Source organism: Struthio camelus, chromosome 23, assembly GCF_040807025.1.
Source record: "Struthio camelus isolate bStrCam1 chromosome 23, bStrCam1.hap1, whole genome shotgun sequence".
Lineage (NCBI taxonomy): Eukaryota > Metazoa > Chordata > Aves > Struthioniformes > Struthionidae > Struthio > Struthio camelus.
The window spans coordinates 4,231,818-4,245,776 of record NC_090964.1 but is presented as its reverse complement, the minus strand read 5'-3'; the positions used below and the strand labels follow the sequence as shown (position 1 = coordinate 4,245,776).

At 44.8% G+C, this 13,959-nt stretch overlaps 1 protein-coding gene across 1 annotated transcript in view; it reads left to right on the top strand.

Moving 5' to 3' along the window:
* The first annotated feature begins 340 nt into the window (after positions 1-340).
* Positions 341-13,959, top strand: part of HIVEP3 (HIVEP zinc finger 3) — a 335,389-nt gene continuing 321,770 nt past the window's right edge. The window contains exon 1 of the mRNA XM_068917181.1: positions 341-496. The gene's annotated coding sequence lies outside the window, so the exon portion shown is untranslated. The remainder of the gene's footprint in view (positions 497-13,959) is intronic.

Here is a 13,959-nt window from a genome sequence, read left to right as displayed (position 1 = left end):
TTTTCCTGGCCCTCTATTGCTCGTGGTCTGAATTACGCCTGTAGTTTGTCTTGGAAATCAAAACCAGCGCCGCGTTTGCAAGAAACGAGGCTTCTAAAAGTGGACTTTTGAATATGTGCGGCGGGGATTAGTGGAAGCGGTGGCCTCTGAGGTTGTCCCAGCTCGAACGCCTCCCGGCCCGGCCAGCCACGGGGCTGTTTCTGTATTAGTCAGCGGGAGCTATAAAAGCCGAGCGTGGGCTGGCGAGGGCTGTAGGCAAATGCACAGGTGCTTCTGGCTCCCGGGGGCCCTTCCTGGAAATGTGTGGAGCTTTATATTGCATCTTTGCCCTCAGTAGGTGTTTACGCAGACACACGCTGCAGAGCCTTCCTTCCCGAACGCAGGCCTTGAAAAGGAAAAATAACTTTTGCTTCCCGTCTGCTTCGCAGCATCTGGGCCGCAAAAAGGGAGTTGCCGTTGCCTTTCTCCTCCGGCTTCCCGGCCACTGTCTGGATGGGTGAGGAGGATTTTGCTGCTATGTTCTTGTCTCGGCTTCTTCTGCTTCCCTTAGCCCTGTAGTTGAAAAGTCGAACGATGCCAAGTATCAGCCTTGCTTTTGCAATCAAGATTTTGACGCCAGCAGCGAAACCGCCAAGGCTGGCGCTGGCGGCTTTTCCGTCCACCCGGCACGCCGTGGAGCCGGGGTTTCTCGCAGGGGCGTTGAGGAACCTGTCGGGACCCCGGAGAGTTGCTCTGTAGTTTGGGCAGAAGATCCTCAGCCGCGTCCGAAGGGAGGAAGGGGCCCCCGAACGAAAGCTTTGCTTCTTGTCGGTCAGTGCAATTGCTTCACCGTCACCCGCCCGGTCTTCACGCGTCTCAGCGATCAAAAAGTTAGTGTTTTCTTATCAGAGGAAAGGGCGCAAGTGTATTTCGCAATGGTTTTCTAACCGAACAAAGCTTTCACTGTTCCCTCTCCCCTCAACAGCTCTTGGAAGCCGCTATCGTTTAGCTGAAATTAGTGGAGGAAGCACTTTCACAGATATTTTGCTACCGCGTGTCTCATGAAACAGGAGATCGAGCAGGGGCTCCGCTCTGCTCCCTCTGAGAGCCCGGCTAGGGAGGTCACTCCTTATTCGATCTCACACAGTTAATGCTGGAGAAAGCTGCAGGAAATTTGGTTTCATTGGTTTCCCCGCTGTGGAGGTGTTTGTGAAGTTTCATCGTGATCATTGTTGTTGCTGTGGAGGTTACGGGGCTGAGGGAAGTATTTTCTGCCAGCCAGACTTTTTTTTTTTTTTAAATAAAGGGTATTTTCCCCCCAAGCAATGTATTAACAGACAAGCCAACTGTGGGTCAGAATGGGTTGCAGCAGAGACAATTCTTAAATGATGTTTGTTTTGTCAAATCAAATCCTTCTCTTCCTCAAAATAAGGAAAAAATGAAAACCATATATTTAGATTGTGGTGCAGATACTTTTATTGATCGCAGGCCAACAGGAATAAAGCATTAACTCGACTCTTCTCAACAAGTTGATTCAGATTTTAACTCTTGTGAAGTTAGCTATTCTCTGCAAAAACAAATATAAAAGAGATGATTCCAGAATAGTGTAAACAAAAATGAAAGTCACTTATATCCTCTCACCAAAGTTAAAGACTGCTTGACAGAAAACAGGGTGTTCAGTGCCTTTCATAATCTGCAGTGGTCTATTAATTATGTTCTTTTTTTAACAACCTGATCTCATGGTCCTCTGACCAAATAACTAACCACTAGGTATACTTCAAATTAAAACACTGCATGCATAACATTAGGAAGTTATTTGTGTATGAAACATTTAAGCTTAATGAAGCCTCTAACTTTAACACCTTTTTATTTGTGAGTAGTCTACGTAGGTGACCTTTCACTGACAATTTTTTTTTTTTTTGCATTTATTGCATAAGGGTCTTTAAAAATCCTATTCAAACCACACTGTAACGGAAGCGTTAAGATCAGATTCATGGGAACTCCGTGTGCTATTTCATTCCAGTAATGCTATGATCCTAAAATATTTTGACTGTGTGCGTGGCGGATTTCTCCCCATGTTTAGAGGTGGGATTCTCATACTCTTTAAATTGGAGGGACCCTTCTTTGGGTGCCAGTCTTTACTCCCCTCCTACGTGGCTATATCTCTACTCCCAGGCTGCGACGTTTGCCCTCATTCATTGCCCTTCTCTTTGGCTCCAATGGTTACATTTATCATGGGACTGGTGGAGAGCGGTTGCTGGAAAAGGGTTGCAAAAGAGGGGAGGCAGAGGCTGCGGTTTTGGGGTTTGTTTTTCCTCCTGGGATCTATGTCATGGTGTGTGCTCCCCTTGCAAGCCTGACAACTCCTTTCTAAAGTCTGAGACATGGCTATTTAATGTCCCAAGACAGACTGCTTGGGAAACTGGAATGTGATGAATTTAAATAAGGCTCAATGGTCATGAGAATACAGGAACGTGCACTGTCTAACGGTTAAGAAGCGTGTGGTCCTTGGAAGATAAGTGAGCACGACTTAGGCTGTCCTAAATCACCCTGAAGTGCAGGTCCAGTCCTGAGCATGCTGCTAGGACACTGCAGAGTTTTCTGAATCATCAGCATGATTTTCCGCAGTACCGCTGATTTACTCATTTTCTCACCTGTACCTGACCTGGCTTGAGATATGAGAAGTACGAAGTTTAGTTTAAATTTCCAGATTAATTAGAGTAGTCTGCAGCTCCCTTTTCAGTCCAATCTTTGTCTCATGTGCACATCCCTGTAGCCTGATATAATCCTCTCTATCTCTGTCACATCAGCTGAGCTGCTGATGCAGTTCTTGGGTGGGTTCCAGTTTAACAGCTACTGTGTTTGTTTTGTTTTGTTTTGCTTTTTTTCCTCAGTGAGGATGCCTTTTGGTCTGCTTTCATTTGTGAGTCCTGAGTTCACTTTCCTCTTCCTTACCTGTTACAAGACCATTTTGGTGAAGGTAGAGGTGCAAACTTTAGGAGACAATCTTGAATATCATACACCGTGGCTAAACCTAGATGTCAAGAACCTCAAGCAGTTGTTAAAACGTGTAAGGCCAAAGAGGGTCCTTGTGGAAACATACTTCAGGCTACTCCAGAGAGAAGGGAGGAAGGGGGTTGTGACAGGTAGACTCTCCCAGGCTGCATTCAGGGATGTGGCAAGTGGTTTCACACCAGAAGAGTTGAGCACTGCAGCTTGAAATTGAAACAAAACTAAATCTAAGCTGGTGGTCAATGCTGATCGTATGACGACAATTGGCATGCCCATAGGTGGGCATGAAGTGGAAGAGCATGGTGGTGACATGTCCAGAGGCACAGGGTGCACGCTGTAATGATGCATGGGACAGGCCAGGAGCATGCTGAACGCGCCGCAGTGGGAAGGTGGCCAGACCACCTGCAAGGGGTAGCCTGCAGCAGCCTGGACAGGAGCTGTTCAGGGCCAGGTGGCCAGGGAAGTGGGAACCACTCCGTAGTGCTGCTCGGAGGCGTTTCGTGTCGGACTTGGCATAGAGTTTGGCTGAATGTCTGAGCGCCCCATGAATGGCATTTGCTCTGCAGCACTCGCTGCAGCGACGAGGACGCAGGCAGCTTCTGCCGCTTTCGTTTTCTGTGGTGAGAGCTAATTTGGAAAGGGAAACTCCAGCCTGCAGAGGTTACTGAGGTGTAAGGACTTCATGCGAGGTGGCTGTGGGAATCGATTTTCACATTTGGCTCTTGGTGCTAGCTGGGCTGCTTCGCCTTCCCTTCCCCCTTTGGTGCTCACACACAGGAAACGTAGCTTTGCTTTGCACAGAGATGCAGGGTTGAGACCTGGTGGTTGCATGGGCACCACGCAGCCAGGACCCAGAGCACTGAGCCGGGCTTTGTCCAAGCAGTGATCGTGTGGTGCTTTGCTCTTTTTTACCTAGAGATCCGGTGAACCTACTTGGCGTCCCATGGCTTCGCCCCCGTCCCAAACCCGGGTCAAGAGAGGAGATGAAAGCTGCCTTTCCTGAGGGTCGCTTAACTAAAACAATTGAATTTCCCATTGAATATAACCTTCCTTAGTCCCCGTAGAGCATCTATTGTGAGATGTCCTCTCTTCCATGCTCTTTTTGTCAAATCAGTGTAACTTTTTAATGCCATCGGTCTTGCTTTTCACTTTCTGCTGATGGCTGTTTAAATACAACTCCAGTTCGTCTCTTATGAAGTCAAACAACCTGACATTTGTTTATTCCCATTCTTTCTCCCCTCCGACTTATCCTCTTCTATGTGATTGCAGTGCCTGGCTGGAAGCCTCGGGCTCTTCCCGGGATGCTGGGAATTATCACAACTCATTTCATGAAGTTTATCTTTCAAAAGATTTTTTTCTTCTGTTCCTTGAAGTATGGCGTCTAGCTACCTCAACTTCAAATGTATTTTTCTTTAGGTCACTAGCCACGTTGGAGGAAAATACGCTAAGGATTGCTTAACTGTTTAACTTCTCTTTTTTTATTTCTTCCTGTTGCAGCATAAGCTGAAAAAAAGGATTTTCCTCTTGAGAAATAACCTGTTAATTTTAAAGGCCATTCGGTTCTACTACCAAAATAGTAATTTCAAAAGAAGAATCAGAATTAAACTAGTTAATTTTTTTCCTCTTTTTTTTTTTTTGAGGCTTCTCCTCAGGACTGAAGACATTTAAAGCTGTCAGCTGAGAGCTAAAAGCTTAACTGGGAGTAAACATTTTCCAAAGTATGCCCTTGTGCAAGATAACTCATTTAGTATAAATATGATTTTAGTGTGGGATTAATAGTCCTGGAGATTGAAATAATGCTCTACCCACTGGTAGCAGTAATTTGAGCTTCTTCTCACTGATGAGTTCCAGTCCTTACTAGGAAATATCAGTAACAGAAAAGAAAAAAGATTTTTTTTTCATGACCCAGCCACTTTGGTGAGATTGCTGCCTGTTATGTCACTTGGGGTGTAAAATGAGCATTTGTCAACCCGAGAGGTAAAGTAAGATCGTCAGACCTGCTTGCACTGCCTGGCAAACAGTGTCTGTTGTAATGACTTTTAATCACTTGGTTTGAGGCGCCTTGGTAACCTAGAAATAAAAGGCTCCCTAGCTACTCTCCTAGGAGGTATATCTTGCTTTCAGTGTATGCTTATTGAATCCTTTCTCTGGCCGGGAAGCTGAACAAGTCTCTGTTTTTGTTTTTTGCAGTCGCAGCTTGGCAGGGAGTGTGCTGCTGCTGAGCTTGCCACCAATTTCCCACCCCAGAGAATGGCTCTGGTTTTAGCCAGCACCACTTGGGACTCTCGAGTGAAGATACAGCACGAGTACTGGTTCAGCGAATTCTCTAGACCTTCTGGTAGATCAGCTGAGCTGCTCGTAGTAAACTTCAGTGCCTACTACAGCACCTTCAGGCTTTACGGGGTTAAAAGTTTTGCATTTTTCTCGTTTGTGAACGTTATAAAACACGTGATTCCTAATGTTAGTGCAGCTCAGGTTCTTTCTTCTAAATCTATTTTGAGGCAGAGCAGACAAACATGAACCAGTAAACTATCTGAAGGAATTGTAAAGCAACAAATTCACGACTTTGCAAGTCCACTGTGCCTTGCGCTGGGCTAGAACGGCCACCCAAGGGACAGCAGATCTAACCGGGGAATTTCAAGCAGCAATTTATTGCTGACCTTCAATTAATCATGCCTTGGAAGGACTGTTCCCAACAAAAGTGCTTCCTTTTGATTCAAGCTTGAGCACTATTTGTTGGGGGCTCCAATCTGGGCAGCTGAAATAAATAATCTGCTGCAGGCAAACTGAACTTTGGCAGCTTCTGGCAAATTTGGAGCAGTTGTGGCCTAAAGGACAGAGTGTCAAGAAGCAAATGCAAGTCACAATCTGGTCAGGCTGGCTTCTTCTCTTCCAGGTTGTGGCATTTGTATCTTTTTGTAAAGTCTTTCCCTGAGCAGAAGCAGCATGTGGCTTCAGGGAAAAGAGTGAATGTGCATGGTGGGATTTGCTGTGCAAACAAGTGGTGTATTCTAGAGGAGTAAAAAATTACTGTTTGTAGTGTGTTTGACCTTCTTCTTAAATAAAAGAAATCAGAAGTGGTTGAGGAGTGGGCAATAGTCTTCTCAATATACTTCCAGAAATCAGTGAGGCGACAACACAACATATGCCTAAGGTATCTGAACAGGCTGTGTTTCAAATTTCACCATTTTCTCTCCAGAGATACAGAAATTATTCATATCCCTTACCTCAAATGACCTTTTCAGGAGGCTTGATCATTTGCATTTTGATGCACTGGCATTTTCTAAACTGAAGAGACATAAAATTTTTTATCACTCTCAACAACTGTGTTGCTAGGGGCAACACTAATAAAACTGCTTACTAGCATCAATTTTTGCATACAGCAGAGGGCGGTGTTTCTGTGTGAAAAAATGCATATTTATAGACAGATTATAAAATCTCTCCTGAACCTTGGGCAAAAACTGGAGTCTGAGACTATCATATTGCTAATAGCCGTGGCAGCAATATCAATCAAATGAACTTGTTAATCTAGCTGTAAATTCTCTTGCATCTGACTGTATGTTACTGGGAAAATGCTGGTAGCGTATTTTAACTCATACTAGACAATCCCTGTCCTAAAGGACTAGTGATTTAAAAATACACTTTCTAATGCATTGCTCCTGTCCTCCAAGACAGCACAGCCTTCAGTGGCTCTAATTCCTCAGGATACTGTGGGTGCTGTTCTGAAAACTGTGAAAGGAAAAATAGACCATTACATATTTGCAATGGTTATTTAGATGCGAAAATCAAAGCACAGTCCAATTCTTGTCACTCACTTCCTCAGCTGAACTTTTCTGACGAAAGGAGGCCATCCAGCCTCACCCTAGTATGAGATTACGATATCCTTATGGTGCTGTTGGTTTTCCCTTTAAATTTTTGTGTGAAGTGAGCCCCTTTTTAAAGTGAGAATGAGACAGCAGCACTATGTAGTCGGGGAATTGTGGGGCAGGACTCAAGATGAACCTTCGGGGACCTGCAAGACGTTTGGTCTGTTCTTTCAATCACTCCAGCTGCAAAATGATGAGGATGATTTTGTAAGGTGTTCCTCCTGCGCGCACTGGCTGACACAGCCCAGATTTCCACTCTCTGGCTGTGAGGACGTGCACCGTGGCTGTCCCTGTGTCATCGCTGATCTCTGTTGGAGCAATGTCCCCAAGGGCTGAGTAGGCACTGGCTGTACCATGGCATTGAAGTTTCTCTGTCAGTGGCTGACAGGAGCCTGCCTGGAAAGGAAGATACAAGCCAGACTATTAAATTTTATGTTTCTGAATTTAAGAGGAAACTCTGAGACAAATTAGACAAGAAAATGACATGTTGCAAGAAACAGTGAATCCACAGGTAGGCTGATGGGTTCCTTATTTAACATTACAAATTTTTTGGCTGGGCTCTTCATGAGAGGAAAAAAATTGTCCTGCTTCTTACTGAGAGAAAAGGCATCTGCAAGCTGCCTTGCAGAAGGATGCCCCATGCAAATCTTTCTGTAACACGTAGCTACTTCAGCTAGTGTTTTATGGAGACTTTAGGCCTAATAATATGAAATATCTTTTAAAAAGGAAAGGCTCAGTATCTGCCTGATAGCTTGCTTTCAGACGGTTTCACTTGAGGAACTGGTGTTACTGATCTATTTTAACTTAACTATCTGTTAAGGCCTATCTGATTACTTAACCAGTCTGGTAGCCTTCTGTGATGGAATGACTGGCTGGGTAGATGAGGGGAGAGCAGTGGATGTTGTCTCCCTGGACTTCAGCAAGGCTTTGGACACTGTCTCCCGTCACATCCTCCTAGGTAAGCTCAGGAAGTGTGGGCTAGACGAGTGGACAGTGAGGTGGATTGAGAACTGGCTGGATGGCCGAGCTCAGAGGGTTGTGGTGAATGGCGCAGAGTCAAGTTGGAGGTCTGTGGCTAGTGGTGTCCCCCAGGGGTCAGTCCTGGGTCCAGTCTTGTTCAATGTGTTCATCAATGACCTGGAGGAAGGGACAGAGTGCACCCCCAGCAAGTTTGCTGATGATACTAAACTGGGAGGAGAGGCTGACACACCAGAAGACTGTGCTGCCCTTCAGAGGGACCTGGAGAGGCTGGAGAGCTGGGCGGAGAGGAACCTCCTGAAGTTCAACAAAGGCAAGTGCAAGGTCCTGCACCTAGGCAGGAATAATCCCATGCACCAGTACAGGCTGGGGGTTGACCTGCTGGAAAGTAGCTCTGCCGAGAAGGACCTGGGAGTGCTGGTGGATAACAATTTAAACATGAGGCAGCAGTGTGGCCTTGTGGCCAAGAAGGCCAGTGGTCTCCTGGGGTGCATTAGGCAGAGTGTTGGCAGCAGGTGGAGGGAGGTGATCCTGCCCCTCTCCTCAGCCCTGGGGAGGCCTCACCTGGAGTACTGTGTCCAGTTCTGGGCTCCCCAGTACGAGAGAGACATGGCACTCCTGGAGAGAGTCCAGCGGAGGGCTACCAAGATGATTAGAGGGCTGGAGCACCTCTCCTGTGAAGAAAGACTGCAAGAGCTGGGCCTGTTGAGCCTGGAGAAGAGAAGACTGAGAGGCGATCTCATAAATGTGTACAAGTATCTGAAGGGGGAGTGTCAAGAGGATGAGGCCAGCCTCTTCTCCGTGGTGCCCAGCAACAGGACAAGAGGCAACGGGTACAAACTGAACCACAGGAAGTTCCATGTGAACCTGAGGAAAAACTTCTTCGCTGTGAGGGTGACAGAGCACTGGACCAGGTGGCCCAGAGAGGTAGTGGAGTCTCCTTCGCTGGAGATATTCAAAGCCTGCCTGGACGCAATCCTGGGAAATATGCTCTAGAGGACCCTGCTTGAGCAGGGGGGTTGGACTTGATCTCCAGAGGTCCCTTCCAACCTAAACGATTCTGTGATTCTGTAATTAAAGAGTAGAAGGTTGTGGAACAATAAAAATGGTACTGGGAAACGAAAACATTCTTAGAATAAGGAGAAGGAAAAAAATCTAAGGGAGAGAAGAAAATAAAACAAGTAGCTGAAGCACTGAATAGACTATAAATAGCAGTAAAATCTAATCTTAGGTTAAATTCAGGAGTCAAGTGCCAAATTGACTTTCACTGCCTCTGACAATTAACCTCTTGCAGCATCCTTGGCTATAGAGGGAACTTCATGGTACACTGGAGAAGCGTACCCTGTCTATAAATACGTGCTGACTTATAGGCTGCAGTGTCCAAAACTGTGTGGTTAAGCTGTCTGGACATCAGCTGTCAATTCAGTTTGTGAGAGAGGCTTCTGTGCTTTTTATTCTGGTACCTTCTAGCCTCTGAAAGAGGAAAGAGCCATCCGGTGCCGCTGGCATCACTGCCAAAAGAATCAAAAGTGGATGTGCTTTCAGTAAAAGCTAATGAAAGCAATGGTGGACCCCAGTCTTTTCCCCAAAAGGTCGGTAAATGTAGGTATGTATGGAAAGGGTCTGGAGGGAGTTGGGTTTTTTATGTGTGTTTTTTTTTGGTTTTTTTTTTATTTGCTTTGTTTTTTTTTTGTTTGTTTGCCTGCGCTTGATACTGTTTGGGAGAGATAGGAACAAAATTTCCATCTCTGGGAATCTGCTGGTCTGAGTGAACAGAATATTCTGATCTGGATTGAGATTCTTGCTTAGGAAATCAGGATGCAAGAGACAACAAGTTAGTGAGGTCCAAATCGTTCCCAGATATTAAAAATTCCTCTTACATAAGCATTATGGAGTGTTTAACATTACAACCACTTTAAGGTATTGGTTTAGCAGAGAGTTTTCCCCTGGGTCCTAGCACTTCCCAGGACAACACTCAGCATCATATGGCTGAGGGAGGCAGTTCTGCACTGCACGGCCCACCCTGCCTTACTTACCCGTCAACACTGTCGCCATAACATACTTTGTAATTTAACATGCATTTGTCACAGCATTTTTTCAAATAACTGCACCTGCAAGGAAGTTATTTTATATATTCAGCCCTGATCTGCCATCAGCTGCAGTGATTTACTTGTAGGAAACAGTGATTGCAGGATGGGGCCTCTGCCTTTAATCAGGTCTCAGCTGAAGTTTGGAGAGATGTGGTCTCCCCTTGATGTGATTTCAGCCCCATGACCAAATTGTGAGGTAGGTGCCACTGTACTGCACTGATGCACAGGTGCAGTGGTTCCTGTAGGATGGTCCCCAGAGTAGAGATGTCTCGGAGCTCTTCCCTCCCACCACTTCTTCTCGCGGGGCACTTCTGCCAAGAAGTGACCAAGGAGTCATCAGCCAACAGTGAATTTTGGTGGGATATCAAATGAGTTTGTATTCCCTAAGTGGGTCTAAGGTTCCCTTACCAGAAAAAAAGGATTATCAGGTGGGTCTTGCTGCCCTTAATAACAAACTTGGGATGAATGGTCTAAAATGAGTTATATCCCCATTCTCGCCTCACCCCTTTCCCCCAGAGGTGAGCCTCGATGGTCAGGGTTGAGAGGTACTTGTAGGAGACCCAGGATGAACAACTGAGGAAGTGATAATTGCTGCTTTGATTGATTTTCTAAAGGTGATGCAGACTTTCCCTAAGGTACTCAAGTACTCTTCTCTATTCTTCAAGCTGCAAAGTCATTTTCGTTAAGTGTAGTTATGTACAGAAACTAAAGATAAAATCACATGACAGCATAGTATGCATATTGAGAAAGGACATCATGTGCTTGGAAACTCCCGGGGAAAAAAACATGCGTTAATTTTATAAATCACAGGTGACATTTTATTAATGGATGTCATAATCTCTGAATAATTCACAGAAAATTTAAAACAATTGCTACACTTCACAAATGCTTAAAATATTGTTTGTGGCTTCTTCCTTGCCAAAACATGGTTAAGAAGGGGCATTTTACAAAATACCCAATACCACTTGTGCAAACTAGCTCAGTTTTTTTCCCAAGTCTGTTTCACTAGGTGTAAAAGGTCTTTAGTTCTTGAAAACTAAACCAAAAACAATTTTGGACACATCCTTTGGACTTCTTTTTCATGTTGAATGGCCACAACAAAATGCATGACTGAGTCTTCAGGCTGATCTGCCTGAACCTTAGAGCAAAATCCTCCTACATGCTGTGCTGATAGGATGATTTCCATGGATAGCAAACTACTGGAGCAGGAAGCTCTCTCTTCTGTGATTTTAAGGAATATATTTCAAATCTCCCTGACATTCAATAGAGTTTAGCTGCTTTTGAGTACTTTGTAACCAGAAATTTCAGCGGACCACAGGCCCCGTGACTTGGACTAGATTTTCAGATGAGTTCAGTCATGTTTTAGGCACTACATAAGAAAGCAGTGAAGTTGATCTGGCTGCAGAGGGACTTTCTGCCTCCTGAGTCTGTCCGCAAGCGAAACTTCAGCTCTCGCCCACCTTGTCAGCGTTTGGCCCCACAGTATTATAACTCCACTGCAGTTGTTCCACGAGCACCGGGGACAGCGAAGCTGCTTTCCTGTGACCGTGTCGTAGTTGCGAGCGCACTCCCGGCGAAACGTTCCCCGTGGCTGGGGATGGGGGTCTATAAGAGCTGTTTCCTGGGTGAAGCCCCTGGTGCCTGGTGGGATGTGAGTCCACACCTTTCCCTTACAAGGTCTCTCCTCTCTTGGTGGTTGCCTATTTTTACTGCACTAGGAGGACCATAATTCCCTCTGCTCCTCTGTCTCCTTTGCTTGAATCAGTCAACCAGTGTAAAAGCTACCAAGGGAAAAAGAGCTATGTACACCAATATTCACACCATCTCACTGCACGTATGTCTTGTTCCCTTAAGAAACATTTTCTGCCCTTAGGTTAAAATATTGTTCCCATGAAATATCAGTGAGATGCAATACAAAGATTATTTTAACTGTATTTCTATGACCAGGGTGAACCCCCTCCCTTTCTTTTAATTAGATAATGTCAGTTTTTTCAGTGGAGCTTCTCTCGTCCAGATGTAGCAGAAATTACAAGGAACGACTAGATACTTCAGCAGTTCTGTAAATGGAATCGTAACACCTGAGGAAGAGTCAGGGGGCTGGTTCGGCTCCTGTGAATCTTCGTTCATGTTATTTAGGCCTTATAACCTACCCCTTAGTGAGGAACCTGTAATTTTCTGGCTAATGCGATCAACTTGCCCAATGTTAGCAGTCACCTGCTATTCTTCTTTCTTTTAAAATATAGTGTTCCTGATTTATTAATAAATTACACAGGCTACCTCAGGTCTTAACAGCGCTTCAAAATCAAACACGTCCTAATTTTGGATCTAAAAGTTCTTACTCCCTCTTGTAGATCTCTGATTTGAGCTTCTCCCTTTCCCGTTCCTCCAAATGCTGTTCTGGCACCCTTGGTCTGCATCGCTGCAAGAATTTAATAAATCTCTCTTACAAGGCATTCAAGTTTTCCTAATTGATTTTTGAAGTAAGTACTACATACATATAGTATGTTAACCTCGAAGTCCAGCATTGACATGTCATTATTTTTAACGTCTTTGAGTAATTTTTAGGGGCGTCTCATACCTGAAAATTCTTGTTCTTTTCCTTCAGAAAAGGAAGATCACAAGCCCCTTGAAGGTAGCAAGTTAATTAATTAAAAGGGCAGGTAAAAAGAAAAGCAAGTTTGTTATTCTAAGTAAATGAATAAATAAAAGCCTTAGGATTTTCATGCTAATTGCATGATTTTTATGGTCTGATTCACTGTCTTCGATTTCTTGGAAGTGGAATTCTAAAAATATTTGTGATCTGAAATACTGTTGCTTCAAGTGTCTGGAATGGGTGGCAAACTGGGAGTGGGGGATGAACTCATATAAGCTTGGAGTTTATGGTCCTGTGGAGTTGTCTGGGTAATTCACAGCATTGCCCTGGTTCCTCCCAAACCCTCTCTGACATGACAATGTCATGTTGCATTTCTGCCCCGTGCTCCTGCATGGTGGGGACATACTGCTTCCTTTGGGCCTGCAAACCATGAGGTTGGCTTAGAAAAATAGTGATGTTTGTTAGAAAAAAGGAAAAAAAGAATGTCTTTCTACATGACTGCTGGGTTTTCAGCTTTGGGAGGTTTTCAGCTTTTGGAGGTGACCATGAGTAGACTTTTCCTGCACCTACATCTGTGTCTTGTCCCACTGTTTAACCAGGGCAGCAGTGCACATGCGTGTCCTGGGGGAACAGAGCCTCTGAAAACTAACCAAGGCTTAGACTTTTCTTGCATTTCTTTTTAAAATACTCTTTTTTTTTTTTCACAGGTTATTCCAAAAAAAGGGGGGCTTTGAGAAAGGCACAAGACTTAGGATTTCGAAGTTTTCAGTGATATTGTACGAGTTGGTCATTTGGAGGCTGAGAAATGGAAATAGTGCAGTGTGGGGTAACTATCTGGTTCTCAGTACAGCCAGGATGAATTTGCATGTTTTTGGTGAATGAGGCACTCAGTTATTTTTAAACTGCTTATTCTCGGGCAATGTTTCACATGCACCAGAGCAGTCAGTTTGTCCTACTTCAGCTGCAGCTGTACCAGACCATCACGTCTCTCCTGGGAGATGACACGAAATAAGCTCTCCCAACAAAACTGGTTTTGCTGGTAGAAGTTACTTCTATGTCAGGAGTACTTTGCTATGCTGCCATAGTGGGAATATGAAAGTAATTTGCTCTGTATATCCCACAAGCCCATGGCCACGACGTGTGCTGTTTAATCTGCGTCTTTCCCTGCTCAAAGTACAAAGCGGTGGAGAATTAGATGTGCAGCCCCTTGCATGGACTCTGATATCAAATGTTCCACCCTATCCCCACCTGCGCTTTGGAAGATGGTATCCAAAAAAACTTATGGAGGCCTGATGACCCTTTCTGATCACTTTATCCAAGCTCTTCAAGGAAGAGGAGATCAGTGGGAGATCCAGGCCATAGAGAGAAGATTGCCAATGTTTTCCTTGCAATTCTCGCACATGGTGACTATTGTCATTGTTCTTCTTGGCTCTTCACATGT